Here is a 21,445-nt window from a genome sequence, read left to right as displayed (position 1 = left end):
CTACGAAGATTACATTTCTTAAGTAATTTGCAAAAACAAGTATGGATATTCAAACACAAATTTCAAACTTAATATTTTTTTTTGCATCAAAATACTACTTTATTAAAACAGCTTTAATCAGGACTTTAAAAAAAAAAGGGCAGGGGGGCATTTTTTTTTGTATAGCTTGCTGGTTATTTGCAAGTTTAACAGCCTGGCTCCTCCATAAGATTTAAAAGCTGCAAAGGACAGAAGACACTTTCCAGGGCTCTAGTGGTGGCTTTTGGGGCTTTGTCCATCATGCTTGTGCTGATGTCCATTTCACAAAGACATCACCATTTCTGGTGAGTCTCCTAAGGTATGCATGAGCAACCATCTACTTCTGTGGCTTTTCCAAAGAAGAAAACAAAACTGAAAATGTTCTTCCTCTTGCCTGTCTTTCTGCTTTGTTTCTTCCTCAGCCCTTACAACCCAGTTCTAAAGAACCTCCCAAACCATCCTGACATTACTGATTCAAATTCTACCAAGTGTTAACGGTAACTCTAACTTGTCTTGCACGCAAAGATAATGATGGGGTGACTAAAATGCTAACTCTTAGGAAATGTGGAAGGAATCTTTAAAATCTTTTTGGCTATTGTGTAGACAAAAGCTGGCTGACTTGAGATGAACTGCCTCTCCTTGCTTTGCAATGAGTACTTTCCTTAAGAAAATATTAATTAACAGCCAATTTTGTGCAAGGACTTAAGCTTTCAAAAAATGGTGCAAGTGCTCACAAAGGAAAAAAAAAAAACCCAACAAACACAACAGCCTTGAAGAATTGTTTTATTATGTTTCTTCATTGAAAAACTAAAAATAACTGCAGGAAACCTCTAGAAGGACTGCAGTAAACCTTGCAATCCACTGATGGTTGGACCACACTTCCTGGTTCAGTTTCACCCCAAAAGAATAAAGTTTGCTCATTCTGTGGTTGCTCCGTGATGCAGCCAAAGCATGGCAAATTAGGATTCACAAGAGGATGTCTTCAGAAATGCACACTTCATCCAAACTAAAACACTGATCCCCTTATTTTTCACATCACAGAAAGGCAGGATGACTCCACTATAGAAGAGTAACATTTATGTATCAAGCAGCAGAAAAAACACAGAAGTAGAAAAATATAAAGGGTTTATCTTGAAATTACATAAATAATTACTATTTCCAGTTAGGATTTGCAGAACTTTTTTTTTTTCTTTCTTTCTTTAATAATTGTTGGTTTCCAACCTTACTGTTCTTTTAAGTGCCACAGTTGTTGAACCAACCAACTGGAACAACTATTTTTTTGAAAAAAATAAATCACCCTGCCAATTGTCACAGATTATTTTGTTCAGGGGTACTGTGAAATGCTAATTTCTCTGCTTGTGCTCATATTACTTCAATAGGTGTAGATCTGACAGATGCTTACTGTGTCTTTATGCAAAGTTCTTGTTCAGAATCACAAAGGACCTGACCACAAAGACAGTAATGCAATATATTCCTGTGGGGTAGTTTAAATGTCTTTACTGGATCATGTAACTGATAATGTATAATGGTATTATATTTTTCAGCCTATATTTTCATTTTCAGTCTATTTTTCCACTTTGAAAGAGCCACAGAAGAAGATTATTTCTCATGCATACACCTTAGAAGATAAACAGGGAAAGGGTATATCTTCATGAAACGTATCAAGATATTGGAAATTTGTAGTTTAACACTGTACATTTTCTTGCAAGAGTGTAAATAGCTACTTTTGTGTGGTTATTAGCTTTTGTGGTGTCTGAGTGTCTTTCACCTAAAAATATTGAATAGTCACTTTTTTTTTTTCCTCTCTCTACAGCAGGAAAATAATTTGAAGTGATTGTTAGGATTCACAAATGTTAATGGTGTACAGCAATCTGGTATATTTCTATTTTTGAGGCACTTGGTAAGGGCAAACATAATATTTTACAATATCTGAATAATACACAAGAAAACTGAGAATCTGATATATAAACTGAGAAAGATAACTTCCGAGGCTGAGAGACAAAGAAAATTGTTGGCATGAAAAGCTACATTTCACTCTGGAGCCAAGTGATACAAAGAATCTGCTACCAAATTAATGATATCAGAGCACCGGGGAAAAAAAGTATTTTTACTTAACACAAAAAGTTAAAGCTAAATTGAAACACTTTTTCTATGGAGAAGAAAAATGACAATTAAAAAAAAATATGAAATATTTCAAGCTAAAATGCCAATGATATAGTGCTAATTTCTAAACTCTTTAATAGAAAATGTTGAATTTTACTATTGTTTTCAAATAAGCATAATTTCTGTACCCTACACTTAAGCATATTCACAGTGTACCATCCACTAATATTACCAACCATTTCATTTTTACAGTTGAGTAAACACTTCTTTTTTTGGTGAATGATACATTGCAAGATCAAGGGTTGCAGACAGATGAACACCACAAATGTTCCAGCTGACCTCACTTTCCAAAATGCTTCATTCCTACAAATAAACTTCATTAAATGTAAGAAGCAGGCAGTCAAGTTACAGAATTAAAACAATCTTGCATTACCATAGTGAGTAGTTGCTTATTAGCAGGTCTTCTGACTGCAAGAAAACTATTTACTTGAATAAAGATTTCTGGCGTTGTGCTTTTGGGACTTACTCCAAAGCCTTTTAAAGTAAATAGTCTGATTAAGTGACTCCTAGTTTAAGCTGATGTTTTATCATGGCAAAGAGAAGTTTTATCTTAATGGAGAATATATCACTCTCCCCCACAAGCCACAGCAGACAGGAGTGAAGCCTGGTTTAACTCTGGCAGGCATTGAATCACATCCAAGCCCCTTTTACAATTAAAAGGAAGACGACCTCGTTACCTGGGTCTCTCGAACCTCACCCTGTGAGTGCTTGGACTGAGCCAGGGCTTTGCTATCAGCAGCTACAGTCCAACCACATTAAAAAACAACCAACAAACCAAACAAAAAACCCCTTTTGTTGTGGTGGTTTAAGATCCTGTTACTAATCTGTCTGCAGCACAAATCCTTCCTGAGAAGCAGTTTTATCCAAGTCAATTTGCACGTGGCTTGAAAATGTTCTCCTACATCCTCCCTTAAGAGTTTACTAAATCAGGAACTTGCCCATATGTTTTCCTACTTTTTAAAAGCAGGTATCTTAAAAGTCTTCTTTATTTGTTCCCCTTGAGACATCATTAATGAAATACCAGTCAAGTATCTCTTCTAAAATTTGAACTACCACATTAGAGACTCTCCTTTTAGAAGGAACAACAGGAAAGGCACGTTTTAATTACATGAGTTATGAAACCAGATCAAACCATATGGAAAAAAACCCCAAACATTTCCTTCTTTAGTAAAGAACATGTTTTCCTATAAATGTGTTTATTCTGATATACAAATATTCTAATGACATTTTCTCAAATGTTTCAAAAATTAGTTTGTGCTTTTTTTCCTTATTTTTCTCTTCCAAACCAGTAACAGTCCAAACCTGTTCCAAAGGAAAGTATAACACAGTAGTTGAACGAATTGTTTTGACCAACTGAAATACACCGTGGTCCATTCCTAGTAATGAGACACTTGGCAGAAAGTATCACATCACAAGAACAATAGCAGCAGACTGTCGTTATGGTCCACAAAATACTGTAACCTCTGAGCAATCTCTCTTCAGACAATGGAAGGAAAGATAAGGTAACATTTCTACTTAGCTAACTGCAGGTGCAGTTGGTGCTGGCTCTGCTTTAGCCTCTGAAGTGTAAAATACCCTCACAGCATCAGGTTTTTAATACGACGTGTCTACCCATGAAACATTGTAACTAGGCTTGGGGTGAAGGCAGACAGGAAATCAGTCTGTTTTTCTGGCTTTATCATCTTTTGCTATGATTACCAGCCTCTGTTATTGGAACAGAGTGTACAACCCTACACATACATGATCTGATGTTTAAAAGATGAAAGAGCAGAAGTGGAAAGGAAAATGGCAAATCTGTATCTATAAATAAAAACATGGTCCTAGACAGCATGTCATGCTCAACACTAAAATGAACGGCTGTGAGATACAGCAGATGAGAAAATGAAGGCACAGAGACTGCAAAGCATCAAACTTTATTGCTGCACCAGCAAGACTGAACCTTGCTAGTTCATGTGTACGTGCAAAAGTTTTAATGTTATCTGCAGAGTTTTGCAACAGCAATGACATGATTTTGCTGTAGCATCTCTTGGAGGGGATCACAAGTAATGGAAGAATGGCCACCAGGACACAGAGGCACAAGAAAAGGTCCACAGCAGCAGTACTGAAAACCAGCTGAGGCTCTCAAGAAGACAGAAATGTTGAGATCCTTCTACAAAGATGTTATTTTTGTCAGCACTGTACTTGTGACTTAGAAAACACAATTTCTACAATTCTAAGAAGTGCACTGAATCTCAGGACCATTTCTGGTGTTTTTTTAAGATATATTTATTTATTTTAAATAAAAACTCTTTTAGAATAAGATAACAAAGTGGCATGTGTTACATAAATAATATATCTGCCAGGGACTAAAATACTCCCATTCATACATCTTGTGCCACATTTTAAAAAGGAAAAGGTTTACAGCTCTTCTAGAAAAGTACAACTTCAAAAGTGTAAATTCATTTTTCCCTTTTGTACTTCAGTGACAAAAAGCACCTCTGTAGACTTAAATTTTTTTTTCTGCATTCTATAAAAGAATTTAAAAATAAAAATTACAAATCTGAGAGTAGCCAGGTCTTTTAATTAAAAATACGCTTTGTTAATAAATAGAATTTATTATTACATTTCATAAATGTAAAACACTATAATCTGTAGTTCTTATTCTGCATAATACCTCAAAATGTGATAAAAGTGCATCCTATGAGGAAATAAATCACCTATCTCTCATGTTTCACAAAAACACCTAAAAGCAGCTCAAGCTCATAGCTAAAAGGGCAAGTGTTAGGGCACAGATGGAAATAACCTGAAACTAAGCCATGAAAAAGAGTAGGAGAAGACATTAATCAACAGGAATGGTCTTTTTAACCAGCCTGTCTATACAGCAGCATCAGGGCTGGGCATAAACTTTCCAACATCTGACTGTAGAAAGGAAGCTAATGGACACTTATGCACAACACAAGCAACCTTGGCTAAATGAATTCCTGGTGCAAATCCGTGATAGTCAGGAAAATTATTTCTAGGATGAATATGGCTCCAGATGCTTATTGGCATTGCTTATTGGCAATAAAATTGGCACACTGAATATTTTATGTATCAACTTTCTTATGTATAGAGCTATTAAGATCAATACTGGAATGATAGTAAAAGTTCCATTTCCATTCACATCTCCTGGTGCTTTGTGTGTAATAACTACAACATAAAACTCCCAAGTCACATAACACTCAAATTAAATTACCAGAAGTTAGTGGAAATACACAGAATATTAGTGTTCATTGTAATAGACACAAAACCAGTAATATAACTAGCAATATAGTTCAAATTATGGAGCAGAATTTCATGGTCAGGAGTTGCCTAAAATATAAAACAAAATGAAGGCTTAGGAATTAAATCTTAGAGCTTGATGTCTAAGAATGAGACAACAGAAGGAATCCAGCAGAAAAAGAGGGTATCCAAGGAAAAAGGAGACAATGTTGGCCAGCCCTGTAGGCAGTCATACCAGTGCAGCAGCTGCCTGCCTGCCTCAGGAGTCTGTATTTCCTGAAGGAAGAAAGTTTGCCAGTGCCAATGCTATTCATCATTGTAAGGCTGCCAACATTTTCCCTCTCCTTACAGAGAAAAAAGCATATACCATGGAAAGTCCAAGAAACACAATACCAGTCTCACTGAAATCTTTAAAAAGTACATCACTGACATGGGTGGGATCAAGATTTTACTCAGATATTTTCCCAGTTCTTCAACTGTTGATGACTTATGTATCAACATTCCCTCAAAGGCCAGTACCTGGAGATCAGTACTCCATGTGCTCAGTCCTTTACTGAGAAAAGTATTAAAAACATACAAACAAACAAAAACCCCCTCCCAAAATCCCCAAAATGAACAAAGAAAGTGAAATATGTTGTTGGTGCTTTTCCATTCATTATTACATGCCATATAGCCTGGCATGATGACAGCTATTTACTTGTAAATTCAAAAGCAATACAAATATTTTTTGTTTTAACACATGAAATGTAGCTATCAGTCATCAAACATTCTTTAGCATTTAAATGCATTTCTTTAGCAGATGCAAATTCATGTATTATACTAGAAACTAATAACTATTTCACAGCAGGGTATGAGTAGCTCTTCATTAATTTTTTATTAAATAGTTATATCAATTACATGTGTGAAAGATTGCTTTAGCTGCTTATACGAGGCCTTTAGCAATTCCACTTAGATGACACTGAGAACTACTAGTTTAATTCAATAATTACTCCTTTAACTTTCTCACATTTCAATACCAAGCTCAAAATTGTATCTTTAATTAAAAACACAATAGGCAATTGCCTAGTTATCTAGTTCTTTAATAGTATACTTCTTAGTATAAGACACTCAGAACTAATTTAGTCATTGTCTGTAGCCTTTGCACTAAGTGGTGCTTAAAAATGAGCTGTTTAACTCATGTCTCTGGTTTTGCTTTATATACTTGTGAAAAAAATCAGCTCCTAGCTGTATTTCTGATCAGTGACGGAATCTCTTGATTGCAGCAACCTGCTCATTTATCCTTTTCCCCTTTCATTTCAGTGAGCAATATATTTCAAGAGTAGCCTTAGAAATGCCTCCTGATCTAGCAGACTAATTTCTGTTATCTCTAGCATCATTTGTGTTTCCATTATATACAATGATTTAACATTGCTTTTTGTACTTCATTACCCTCACTAAGTGACTAAGGAACCAAACTTACACATTAAGACATCTTTGGTTAAGCTTCTTTCTGAATAATACTTTCAATTTAGTTTCTTTTCAGACTATATTTTTCAGTTTTACCTTTATTAGACAAGCAATAACAAAGTTATGAGGCTTCAAACATGATTCATTTTTGAGACCTCTTTCTAACCTTTTAATTTATATCTTAATTTGGAATTAGTTTACCAAGAGGAAGTGAAGTACATTTTTCACTCTAATCCTAAATCAATATTATTCCAGTGAATTACTTTATCTGAGCTAGAGAGCATACATTTTACCATGAAAAGTAATCTGTGGCACGGAATATACATAGTGCTCCTTAAAAACAATTAATTTCAGTCCACAGAAAACTCAGAACTTCCTATTCCCACAAATCACAATGAGAAGTCCACTTTTCTTTTTTTTTTCCCCAGACACCCTAAAATAATTTTCTCCCTGTAGTCCTTTTCTGTACTCTGGTCTTGCTTGGTTGGTGCCTGGAAATGAGGTAGTTAACACATGCCTAAAATATTTGCTTTGACACCTGTAGAAAGATTCTTCCACCTAAGACACATCAAGACAGCCCTCAGGAGTAACTGAGCTGAAGTACATTGGAAGGAAAACAGGATTTAAAGGCAACAGTTTGATTACATTACAACACATTGACATAATTTATTTCAAATATCTACACAATCACTGGACTTTTATGAATCCTTCCAATTTAGCTGAATCAGTCTTTCTTGGTAGAACACCAGGTTTACTCAGTATTTCCCAGAAAAGAGTGGTAAATATTGCAAAACTTGCTGAACCTAATCTAGGTGCACTCCAAATATTTTCTTCTATAAGAGAACCTTACAAATAAAATTCCCATCCCCAACATTGGGAAGGTGCAAGTGTGGTTTCATTTCTGGTTTTGTTTTTAAAAACAAAAACATTTTTTTTTAAAGCTGTTTCCTCTGCTATGGATAGTCACTTCCCTACTAAAGCTCCTGATATGAGCTTGTCTTAGGAGGCCTGCTGGTACATCCCATCCCACAGCAGGGAGTACTGACTGACAATGCCTCAATACCAGTTTCTGACCAAGCAGCGGTTCAGGAAAACCCTGGTTACTGCCAATCATGTATTCATCGTGTTGCTGAATTATCAGAATATTATGGTTAGAATGGTTACAATATGACTAGTATTATCTGAATTATCTCAATTATCTGCTACACTTCGTAGCAGGCTGGGAATGACACCTGCCGATGAAGTGGATGTGGGGAGCTGCACGCCATCATCATCTAGAAGAGAGACAGAAAGGGAAGATACTCATGCCCTGGAACTTCAGCTCTGTAGGGGCATATCAGGAAGTACAAAATCAGCTGTGCTATCTGTGAAGTTTTTCGTTTCTTTGAATGAGGTGATATTAAACTTGACAGTTAGTTCAGCTAACACTGTAGAAATCTAACGTTAAATTTAATCACATTTAGTAATTTTTTAGCCCATTTTAAGAACACACTTCTCCTGGGCTGCATGGTTATTTTTTCATTTTGAGAGTTCTCTCCCACACAGCCGAAGGTAAAGACCCTTCCTTTTCTCCTGGTGTGCTGTAATTCTGCTCAGCTCTGGGAACTGAGGTTTCCACTGAGCAGTTTTGTGCCAGTGCCACCGCAGCCTCCAGCACAGAGGTGTGCCAGGGCACACACTGTGCTCCCAGCCTTCCTGGCTGCTGGAATGGTCCTCAAGGAGGTGTCAGACAGACATAAATTGGAGTAGTTCTCATCTTCCACAGACACCAACCCAGCTCCTGCTTTAGGAATGGGAAGGCTGTAAGGGTAACATTTAGTCACCTGCATTCTCCACATTTCTCTTTCAACTAGCATTCTGGTTTGTCTTTTCCTGCAGCTTTTAGAAACAACAAAGATATTAAATTGATTTTCTGTTAAAAGGCATTATATTCATAGAGCTAAATTTCTATTACAATGAAGTTTTACTTTGGTTTGAGCCGAGGACATGACAGCTAAACCCAATTCACTTCTACACATCATATCAGATGAACATGAAAAGTTTTCTAGGTCATTGAAGGTGAACCCAAATTTCAGATTTAATACTGTCTTATAGAAGAAACAACACTTAGATGGCTACTGGACAAATATTTACAATAAATTCTAACTGACAAATTGCACTGGAGAAGTAGTGAAAACAGAGACGCTTCCAGACAATCTTCCAGATTTGGTGCGACAAGTATCATACCAAACATGAAGCCTTGTCCTGACATGTACAAAGCACTGTATAACAGCATGAAATCCAGCACTGATGAAACTCTGATTATTACCCACTGAAATCCCCAATTCTTCCCATGCTTATTTGTATATTGTTTTCCCCCTGGTTGGCTGAGCCATCTAGCTGTAGCTCTCAAGTGTTGGTTTGTTAGTTCCTGTGCCTCTTGAGAGGGGTAAGGTTTTTCTATTTCAACTAAGAAGTTTTATTTATTCTCTGTTTTCTTTTTTTTTTCCTTTTTTATTCCTAAAGAATGGCTCATTCTTTAGTTAAAAAAAAAATAGTCTGAGCTATAGTGTGAGATAAGGAACACTAATTAGTGCAATGACTTTAACATATACACTTTAAATTTATGGAGTTCATGCTATACATTCTAAAAAAAATACAATCTGGAGTAGATCAACCAGATAATTTGCTTTGTATGAATGGTACTACAAAAACTTGTCTTACAGAAATAAACTAATGGCTTCACAATGTAATGGAAAAGAAGAAAAAAAAATTAACGGTTGGCCAGAAATATTAACAACATATGCTTCTCAGGAAGAGCAATCTGCAGGAACCATCTCATTTCCATGATTAAGCATTTACTTATCCTTGTTAACAGATACATATGCCTATTTGTCCTGTAATTTAACACTGAAGGCCAAATTAAAAAGATATAATACATAATTTGCTGAACAAAACAGAAATTATCCATATAAAAAGTTTATTATTAAAGAAGACTCTAAAGATTTTGCCAACATTTATTTGAATTGACTCCAGGTATTACTCTGCTTATTATTTGGAAGGTTGTAAGTTAATACAGTGGCACTTAACTTTGACACAAAAAAGGTATGATGCAAAACTGAAACCAGAGTAATAAACTTTGACAGGAAGAAGACCTTAATAGGAGCAAGCAATGACAAAATAAACTGTAGATCTAGGCAATGGCTAATCAAACCTAAGAGGATTTATCTAATTAATCCTGTGTTGCAGTTATCCAGATTGCTTTTTCATCCAATCCATATTGTGACTACTCATTAGTTACTCTTAGCTTTCTAGAAACAAGTGACCTATCACGTAACAAGCTAAACAGTATTACCTATTTTCAAACTAGTTTACTGTACTATTGTGTAAGCAGTTGATTAATGCACTGCAAAAATAGTTCCAGAGCTCCATACTATTTGGAATTAGGTTCTTTTTTTAAAATCATAAACTAAATGGTAACAGTAAACATTAATTATTTGGAAAGCAGCATTTGCTTTTAAAAGGGAACCTCTTTTTTAAAAGACATTGTGAAAAAAGAACTTAATGTCTGCATACTTCAAGTTTGGTTCTGAGTTCATCGAAGAAAATGTACAGGCTAACAAGCAGCACATTGTCAAAGAAACCCAAATGGTTACAGTTTAAAGGCTGCTCTAATTGATACATTTAAAATATCTGACAAAGAAGCTTCAGAATGTGGCAGGTGTGTGTCATGTATAGTTTTACTGTCTAAGTAAAGCAAACATATGAAGAGATTAAAAAAATAGATTAAGTGTTTTATAAGCTACTGCTAGCCTACACTAGCCAGCTGAAGGCTTTAAATAATTTAATCCCTTCAGCAACTGCCAGTCCCAACTGCAATACTGAAACAAGGTCTGAATTCAGTTTGAAACCCAACAGGTGCAGTCTAATACTGTTTCCTTAATTCAGCTACTGATCTATGTTTATGCTTGTAGAGGACAGCATATTCTTAAATTCAGCATGGCATTAATTGAATTAGTCTAAGTGCCTCTAGTTTTATCCTGTCTTCTACTATCAAATTTACCTCAGACAGTACTCTGTTTCTTTCCCTCCCTCTCCAGAAATGCTCTTCGTGCCAGATGGAAGATAAAGGGTTCTCAAAAAGCTTTTAAAATAGATTTTTAGCAAAATAGATTTTTAGAGTAAATTATAGAAAAATACAAAATAATCCAGGGAAACAGAACAATAGAAAACATTTAATACTGATTTTATCAGCTTGAACTTCAATATTTGGAAGTGGAAGGAGGTACGTAAAGCTAATGGCAAGTAAAGTCTCTACTGGCCTATCACCACGTGTACTCAGTCTTTTCTTTGGATAATCCAGGCAATTTAAATTGCCTTTGATACAAGTAAGCTATTTCTCATTTTTATATGCTAATTATTTTTATCAACATTTTCTCACAGAACCAACTAATGCATATGACCAAAAGTAATAATTCACCAGAAAAAAAGAAAAAAAAAAAAAGGTAAAGAAAAAAGCAGCACTACTATGAAGTATCTACCAACAGTACCAAGGATGGCATTTTTTCCTCCCTTCTCTTTCAAGACAGGGACAGTTTAACAAAGCACAGGAAAATACTGCTTAGTATCCTACTTGCCACAGAAGTTTAAAGACTAACCTACATTTTTTTGCCAATGACATGACAAGAAAAGAGGAAACTTCCCACCACTTCACTTCTTTCACTCTGCCAACAGAGCTGGAAGATTGAGACAATTAAAGGCAGGACTTCCTTTGCTTCTCTTGCAGCAGGGGCATGCTCAGACTTGGGATGCATAAGGAGAGTTTTCTCTCTAAAGCAATTAAGCATCATGTTTGGCATATGCAAATGGGAGAATAGCATTACCTTTTAATGGAACATTAATTCAATTTTTTTGCATGCTAAAGTCATAAGACACTGGAGTAACAAAGACAGCTCAGCTAGCAGATCATAACTCAATGTCATTCTATCAATCAATCCATTAATATGCCATGCCAGTGACATGCAGGCTGATGAAAATGATAACAAATTAAAAGTACACTAAAAGAAAATACTTTCTTAAATCCCAAGCTGCTCAAGATATTACTACCTAGCTAAAAATTGCAAAGATTGTCATCAGCAAAAAAGGTCTTGTGACTACAACAAAAAGTGAACTCTGGTGCACCAGCAGAGGTTTGAATTCCCAGTAATTCTATCAGCTCATGGTTGAACAATACTGTTACATATATCAGAAGTACCTTTGAAATCAGATAGAACACAATTATTTCCACAGTTTTGTATATGCAGAAGGCAACTTTAAATTATTAACTATAACTATTCTTTTAATTATGTGAAGGAATACAGGCACCATCCATTCTCCAGTTTAAAATTCTGTTGTGCATTTTTGTTTCATGATTCACCTTCACGTTGATGTAATATGGTTTTATTACCATTTATAGTGTGTTCACTGATCACACTTGCACTTTAAAGCACTAAATGAATGGATTTTTGGAGCACAGAGCCATTCCTTCTTAATGAGAGCTATTATCTTACCCAATCGGGAATTGTGTAGTAGCAGTAAGGTACTCTGGCCTTCATCATTCCTTGGTCTATGTTCAGTCATCACTTGGAAGGCGTCACAGCCTGAGAAGTCAGAGCAATTTCAGGTTACAGGGGTGGGAACACCCTGCCCTCTGTTGTTCTTTCTCTCTCTTGGACCCAGTTGTCAAGTATTTTGGACTGCAAACATTTCCACAGGAGCAGACAACACTTCTCTAGAAATTCCCAATTTCATGACAGATTTTTGCCACAAACCAAAGGGTGGCTCCAAATTGGCAAATAATGTTTGCCATTGTACAGCATATTTTATTTTTTTTCCCCCCCCAAAGCCTGCAAATAAAATGTTTCAATACTCCTGCATTTTAGTAGACAAAATTTGGCAGAGAAGCACAGTGTAGAAAAATGCAGCCCTGCTTATGTCAGTGTGAACTTGATCACTAGTTCATTAAAGCGAATAGTGAAGTCTCGGATGTCCAACAATACTTCTGTAAAAAAGTACTTATTGTACAGGTTAATTAATAGCTTTGCTTTATGGACACTGGAAATAAGATTAGCAACTCATTTTCTGTTCTGTTTATATTCCATCCTGTGCCCAGTCACCTCAGTATGACTGCCTTCATCTAGTCAAGGAAATGATAGGACCAACATTTACCTGCAGTTTCTTTTTCTACCCTCTCCAGCAGAGGAAAAGTTAATCTTAAAATAATACTCTTGCACCTGGGAGAGAAACTAGTTAGCTCTCTGTTAGTTTTCCATTAATTAATTCCAGTGGTAAGCAGCAGCCCCTGTTGTCAAGTGACAGTAATTGATCCATAGAAAGTGATCCACAGAAGACTAGTGGTCTCCACCCAGAACCGCATTACTGCAGTGAAAGGTAACACACCAAAAATTAATCAAAGCTGTGCAACTGTGCATGTTAGTGTGGCTCTGGAGCCTATAGCTTCTCATCTCCATTAATAGATGTATGATGCAGCACTCTCAGGATGTGTATTTGCTCATTAGACTTTCTTCCACAATGAATATCATTGATGATTAAGCCTCCCCATAGAAACCCTTAGTTTCCTCTCACCATGACACAGCTCAGCAGATAGTTACTAGGCATATGATTTTCAGCAGCTGACTAGTACATCACCCACTCTCTGCGAAACATGTGACCACTACAAGTCTCTCCTGAGACCCATCACATAGTGGCCACGTGGTTTTGGGAGTGCTCTGCTCTCTGTCCAGCCAAGCACACTTACCATGCTGCAAGCAGCAAAGCCCTGCTAAGAAACTAGCACAGACAGAGGATTTTTTTCAAAAAGGTCTTGGTCACTTGCAAAGTGTAACAAAGGAAGAAAAATTTCAAATACTTAAAATGTAATTTCATAAGTATCTCTATTATTAGTAGTACTTAGGACTTTTTTTTTTTTTCAATTCCTAGCCCCCCTTTTTTCCCTCAAGCTCATGTTCTAATTTTTCCTCCTCACCATTTGTACTCAATTCTATTTCAAGTTGTGTATGTAGGGTTTTAATTACCTACTATTCTGGGGCATTAAAAGATTCTGAATCATCCCACCTCCTGGGAGATTAGTAAATCCAGTGATTACCAACAAAAATGCTGCTGAATGCCTATTATCCATGTTAATTATTCAATTAAAAATATGCTGGAGCCATCAGCAGGACACTTCCATTTCATGGTTGAATAGAAGACAAAAAAATCTTTCAAAATTACTCTAAAGCAATTATTTTGAAACTTGTTTTTCAGAGCTAATCTTTCTCCTGTAACTACATGCTAGTATAATAAAACTTGTGCATGAAGGTCAATGGGTGTAGCAGCCCATGCAGAAATCATTCTGTAGATATGGAGGCTTTCTGCATGTTTTTTTGAGTAGAACACATGTTGTTCCTGCCTTACTTTTTGAAACACAAGGATGCAGCTACATGTGTTAATGTCCTGACACTCTTCTGGTTTCAGAAGCTTAAACATACATCCATGATCATGAAAAGAATTTTTAGCCTAATCAAGTTTAGGACCACTCAGAGTCTTTAGAGTGATTTATCCTCTTTCTAGCACTTCTGTGTTTCAACCCTTATTTTTCTTCTATTTTTCAATCTTGATTTTGCATTCAGAGTGCCTATATGCCATTTTACCACCTGGCTACGGTCTGAGATGAGTTAACTTACTAAGCTGGTGAGGAAACTCAGCAGCAGGTGGAAGAGTGGCCTGGCATGGAGCCCTCTCCTAACAGGTACTTACACAACAGCCAAAGCAGTCACTGAAATGCAATTCCTCTCATATCTTTCAAGCTGATCTTAAATTCATATATGCCCTCATACTTCATCACCACAGCAAACGAAGGTACTCCAAAGCTCTTTCAAATCCAACTAACAAAATCCTAGATTCATTTCAAAGGAACATTTAATTTCTGGGATCTGTTTGGGGCACCTGTGGAAGGCAACATACAGCAGCTTGCCAAAATAAGTACTTTTGAAATCAGCTAACCCAAAAAGCACCACTACATGAAGATGTCACATTACCCATCTGAGGTGCCATTATCAGAACATTTAGCCACAATAAATAAAGATGCTCTAGAATACAGGATTTGATCAGAAAATACACCTGGAGGTATACCTGTACTAGGCAACAACTTGCACAGCTTGTCTGCCTTTTATACCTTCAGAAGGATTTTCAAGAGGACTTTCAAATGGAAGCCACCCTAGAACAGTATCTACACATACCCTACTTTTTTCCGAGATGGTGTATGCAGAAAGCCTGTCAGTGCCTTGGAATTCCAGTTATAGTCTGTGCCCATCCTACCAACAAGAGCAGCATGGCTGTTAACTTACAAAATGGGCTCTAGGGAGCAAAGCAGATAAATGGCAGTCAGCTGTGCATGATGCAAATGATGGGTCAGGGATTACTGTTAAAGGGGCCTGCAATACATATTTGTATACATATTTTTATACATATATAAATATACACTCATGCTTTAAAATATAAAACAAGGATGAATATATAAGCTTCAGAATTTCTATTTTCAGGTGCATTAAGATCTGTTGTACAGACACAAAAAGCCAAAAAGGTTAGACAAACAACTATATGCAACTTATGACTTAATATGAGAGAACTGTGTTTGCCGCCTGTCTCTAGAGACTGTTCCTTCATTTGGGGCTAACTGAAAAGGTTTTTCTTCCTGTCTATTTCTAGCCAAATGTAAAAGCTGTGAGTTTAGCAGAGCACTTCACCTATCACAACCATGCTTGCTTAGAACAGCATGGTCATTCATTGGGTTGCCGTACACCTTTGTGAGGCTACCATGGATAAAACACTAGGGCTCCATGGAGGAATTTCTCCATATGAAATAGAGATATTACTCTTCCCAGACCAACCTGGAAATGATTCTGCTAAACCTTAGGTATCAGACTTGACAGGTGAGAAGATTGCCATTTGGTAAAGCCACCCACTCACCCATCAGTTTCATGCAGGCTCAGGTCAGCTGATGAGCAGCATTTCTATTCTCTCCTACCCAAAGCAGGGCACAGAAAGGTAACATAAAATCCAAATATTTGAAAAACCTTTAAACATTCATTTTACATTGCTATTTCCATCCCCATTTGCTTTTCGTACTTGCTTAACTTTAAAAAAAGAAAAAAAAAAGGAAAAAGAGCCAGAGCCACTGTGTACCTAGACACCTGACACACCCCAGTGACTTGCTTTTGTGGGAGTTGCACAGTAGCCTTTGTGTTGCCTCAGTAACAACTCCTACATTAGGATACCTGAGGAAACCAGGGCACAATTTAATGACTACTATGGCTCCTACTCTGCAGTCCTAAAGCTACTTCAGCATTTTGTGGCAGGAGGCTGTTTACTTCTTACCTTGACAGTTAGAAAGAGAATATGAAGTAGGCTCTGTCACCCACGACGTCTGCAGAGCAATGTGACTGAGTCACTGGCACTCGTTTTACCAGAGAAATGACCAGAGTATGTGTACTGGGTTTGTTTTTCCTAAATATCTTTTACTGTTTTGGTTAACCCTGTCTGAATGCAATTTATTAAATCAAATGCTCTGTAAGGAAGAAAAGACAGAGAAAAAAAAAACAACTAAATAAAGGGGTAAAAAAAATTGTCTCTTTAGAGACAATAAGGAAGATCCCACAAGACAAGGACAATATCCCTGCTCAGTATCCATCCGGTTAGTGAAGTTTTACAGTTCCCAAACCACATTCTGGATTTCACATCCTGACTTGCTAACAGAGTTAGCCTATTAAAAAGAAGTGGTGAGCTGTAAGCACACCATTGGTAGCGAAAACAGCCATGAATAAAGCACAACAGATACTGTATGAATAGCTGAGATGGATGTGACAGGGGCCCAAAAGCTGCTAGGGAGAGTTTAAGAAGCAAGCAAGTAAACAAGCTAATACGTCTTCTGCTGGCTTTACCTTTTTGCTCTTTGTAATTGGAACATTGTTCATAAAAGCTGTTTACTTCTCCTCCTACTCAAACTGTCTAGAGGTGCCACACCAGTCTGGACTGAAGGCCTTTTTTTTGTGTGTGTGTGTGTTTTTTTGTTTTGTTTTGTGTTTTTTTGGTTGGTTGGTTGGTGTTTTTTTGTGGGTTTTTTGTGTGTGTGTGGGTTTTTTTTGTGTGTTTTGTTTTTTTTTTGTTTTGTTTTGTTTTGTTAACTTATTTGCTTTTCTGGTTAGGAAACAGCAGAGGATACAGGCCAGAGAGCCAATTCAATAATGATGTGATTTTGTCAAAGATAGCCAGCTCCTAAAAGGATTCGATGGGTCAATAGATGTCAAAAATACCATTTGCTCTGGAAGAACTACAGCACCTCTTCACGTGTTTATAGCAATTGCTAGGGACAAGAAGATATTAATCTTGCAATTAGGGGACAAATGCAACAGTTTACAGGACCTGACAGATCCGACAGAAGGTAGCACTGCACTGAGAAGAAGATGGCTACCTCAAATATACTATAACCCCATTTTGCCGCCAAAGCTCCACAAATTCCAAGTGATTCTTTAAAGAAGTCCCTTGTAAGATCTGTGTGAGTTTTACAATTAACTTCTCTAGCATTAGAATTTCATCCAAAGACAAGGACAATTTAAGGTGAAGAAATAAGGATCCAACAGTGAATATGAAATTATAGCCATGTGGAAAGCACACACTCTCCAGATGGCCTGTATGGACTTTTTCTTCCTGTAGTAAGGGTGACCCTAGGTCTGGCTGTTGTTTATTTTTATAGAATTTTCCAAATTACTCTCCAATTTGAAACATTCATTACTCTTCAGAGATGGAATTGACTCTATATTTCACTGCTGATTCAAGAGGGCCTACTGTTTTAAGGAGGGAATCCCTTCCTTACAGAGACAGACTTGGACACATTGAAGATTTTACCTTTGTATCTTATATTTTTTATTTAAAAATTGGAAAAAGAGAAAAGAAAAGAAGGGATATTACTTTTTCCTTATTCTATCCTTTCTTGAGCTCTTGATGCCTGCTTTAGCCTGTGGCAGGTTTAATTCTTATGTATCACAGAATCACATAATGTTAGGGGTTTGAAGTGACCTCTGGAGATTATCAAGTCCAACCCCCCTGCCAGAGCAGGACCAAATCTAGGGCAGGCCACTCAGAAATGCATCCAGACAGGTCTTGAAAGTCTCCAGAGAAGGAGACTCTACAGCCTCTCTGGGGAGCCTGTTCTAGTGCTCTGTAACCCTTACATTAAAGAAGTTCTTCCTCATGTTGAGGTTGAACTTCCTATGGTGTAGCTTGAATCCATTGCCCCTCATCCTATCACAGGGCACAAGTGAAAAGAGGTTGTCCCTTCCTTCTTGACACCCAGCCCTTGTGTATTTATAGACATTAATTAGATCCCCTCTCGGTCTTCTCCACTCCAGACTCAAAAGCCCCAGATCTCTCAGCCTTTCCTCCTCAGACAGGTGTTTCAGCCCCTTAATCATCCTCGTAGCCCTTTGTTGGACTCCCTCAAGTAAATCCCCATCCATCCTGAACTGGGGAGCCCAGAGCTGGATGCAGTACTCCAGATTAGGTCTCACTAGGGCAGAGCAGAGAGAGGGGAGAACCTTCCTCAATCTGCTGGACACACTCTTCTTAACATACCCCAGGATACCATTGGCCTTCTTGGCCACATTGTTGTCCCATGGATACCTTGTTGTCTACCAGGACTCCAAGGTCCTTCTCCACGGGGCTGCTCTCTAGCAGATCCCCTCCTATTTTTGACTATTTTAGTATTTTGACACAATACTCTCAACATTATTTCAGGTAAGTTTTTCACTATATGCCCTTTCTTAATAGAAATAAACTGCATTAGTCCCTAAAAAAACTACAAAGAAGGCAAACTAATGAGATCTCCTCTTTATCCCTGGTAAAAAAATCTGGACAACTCCTGTCAAGCATGTTTTACACTTATTTGCAAGTAGTAATGACAAAATAGTAACACAAACTTTTATCTGATTTTTATCATTTTACAAGTGCTTTAAGTATTCCCTTACCTTTTTATTCTCAGATATAATCAGAAAATGTATTTCCTCAAAATATTTCTAAAATACAAAAGAAATTACTTTTATTGAATCCTATTTATTCAGATAATCATTAGGAATAGTATTTTTTCTGAATTCATAAACATAAAAGGTAAAATGATGACTTTGAAAATGGTGGCCTGTTTCATTCCTCTTTCTTACATTATTGGAATTTCTCAGTCATTTGTTCAGTGTCACCCAGATGTTTTACTGAAATAGATGGTGATGCTACCAGAAAGCTCTGTCAGATGGCTCTGAGACAATATGTTGTATTATCTTAGGTGATAGTTCAGTCTGTTTTCAACAACTCTATGTCAAGTAACTAAAACGACGGAAAAATGTATAAGCAATGACCTAAGTAGACAGAAACCACAGCATCAGCCCAAATAGCTCCTAAGGCCTGCCTGAATGAAAGTGTATTTTAACATTATGAAATATTTAAACAAATTTTTTTTAAAAGGACAAATTAAATACAGCTGGGAAAGAGGAGCTGCAGTTGTTTCCTCCATTTCATATATGCATGTAAATATCCTTACAGGCATTTTTGAAAGCTGTAAAGACATTTAAAACCTATTTTGTGTAACTAATCTAACTGCTCTTGGATAGCAGCACTTGTTCTTGAGTACTAGTGACAGATGCTCTAACTTTTAAGTACAAAGACAAGGGATAAAACAAACCTTAACAGTTTTTAATCCATAGTATTCTTCTGAGGGCTTTGAAAAGATAAGTAAATATGGTTTCAAGATGTGTCATGACTGTAAGTGCTGTTTACCACTGTATTTAAAACAGTGGCATTTTTCTTCATTACCTCTTGGTATTAACTTAAATTTTCACAGTGTTCTCACTTTTCTGGTACAGTGTTTTCCCCTACAGACCTGAACATGTATGGAAAATAAAAGATATGTAACGATTTGGTAAATAGCTTCAGCACGGCTCTTTACCACTGGTAACCAGTATGGAGAGAAGTCTTCTGTGAGAAAAATACAAAAAAACCCATTAATTTATAAACATAGTAATTTTCAAAGCAAACCTGGAAAGGAGAGTAGCAAAAGGAAGGCATAGAATTCATCATGAAAGCCAGCAGATTCTTATAACAAAAGCCTGTTAGAGAAATGAGTCATACAGCAAAGGAAGAATAAAAAGCAAACTGGGAGGAAAAGATATCGCTGAAAAAAGCACGTTGAGCTAGATAACATCCACAATGCATGAAGTCCCTTAAGCAGTCTAACACAACCAGCCAAACCTGCTGTATTTCAGCTTTTCTTTGATGAGCTCGTAACTTACAAGACAGTGTTGTGTGCCATCCTTCAATCAATTACACATGCACCCTGTCATCAGTGAGCTTATCATACTCCCTCAACAACAGTCATCAGCATGTGAACCAAGAAGTAAGTTCTCACGTGCATTTCAACAGCACTTGTGTGTCCCCCTGTAAAACCATCCCATCCTTGATAGTTCCCATGCTGCTGCCCTGCCCTCCATCTCACCAGCATGTAGATCAATAGAGCTGTCTGGCTCTGTATTCTGAGATGTACAGGACCACAGCATTTTGTGCTATCTCTGGCTTGCACCCTAAAGAAATTCAGGGTTAACCTATCTGTTCATCTCAGGGATCACGGGATAAAGGAGGTCCCTGAAATTAATTTCTTAGCAGTAACAAAGTTAATGTATGGGGTAGGCTGTTACATGACATTGAAATGGATTCTGTTCTCTCTAATTACTAGGATAGAGAATTCCATGCTCCTCAAGCATGGAACATTTCTGCCAGGGGAATAGCAGCAGGTGCTTCAGAAGCTGTTCTAGAGCTGAAGACCACAAAATCATTAGCAGCAACTTTGTCAGACTGCACTGACACAGAACCATGGACTGAACGATTTCTGTTCTGACAGACCAATGGTTCTTACATGGGCTGTATTTCTCTCAGGAAGATGAGCCCATGTAGGTTTTATAACCATACAGCTTTGTGAGAAAATCCCCTGGCACTTTTAGCATCCAAACAACAGCCCAAAGGCATGTAATACCATTCTGTGAAAACAACTACTGCTAAATCATTTCAGATCTGCTGGCAAGATGTTTGTAGCTATGGATGCTTGGATTAACAAGGTAATTAGTGTCAACAATATTCCCAAACCCACTGTCATGTCTGAGCAGACAGCATTCCCAAACTGTGCTGGGATACACATACCCTTCTGTGGTCATAATTTCTAACAAATTACAGAAATACAAAGGAAAGTTGTGGTATTCATTCATTTTTTATCAAATGAGCATTGAAATTGTTTCTCATGCAGTGGAATGGATGCACATTTCGGATAAAGAGCAGCTTTTTTTTCTGTTGCTTCAAGGAACAAAACCAGGACAAACTACTGCAAGAAGAGTGGCAAGAGAAGGACTGAATGATGAGAAATAAAGGCAGAGCATTTTTGGCCAAGGACGCAACAAATCTAATAAAAATCCATAGCACACTGAGTTTCATGCTAAATCATTGCAGGATCATTATGTTTTGCATAATTTTA

General features: G+C 37.1%; 1 protein-coding gene across 1 annotated transcript in view; it reads right to left on the bottom strand.

The window, feature by feature from the left end:
• Positions 1 to 12,403, bottom strand: part of HIPK3 (homeodomain interacting protein kinase 3) — an 89,735-nt gene extending 77,332 nt beyond the window's left edge. Inside the window, exon 1 of the mRNA XM_051620590.1 lies at positions 12,396 to 12,403. The gene's annotated coding sequence lies outside the window, so the exon portion shown is untranslated. The remainder of the gene's footprint in view (positions 1 to 12,395) is intronic.
• Between the last annotated feature and the right edge of the window lie 9,042 nt (positions 12,404 to 21,445).

This window comes from Apus apus, chromosome 5 (genome assembly GCF_020740795.1).
Source record: "Apus apus isolate bApuApu2 chromosome 5, bApuApu2.pri.cur, whole genome shotgun sequence".
Taxonomy (NCBI): Eukaryota; Metazoa; Chordata; class Aves; order Apodiformes; family Apodidae; genus Apus; species Apus apus.
The sequence above is the reverse complement of the archived record's forward strand: the minus strand, read 5'-3'. Positions and strand labels throughout refer to the sequence as shown.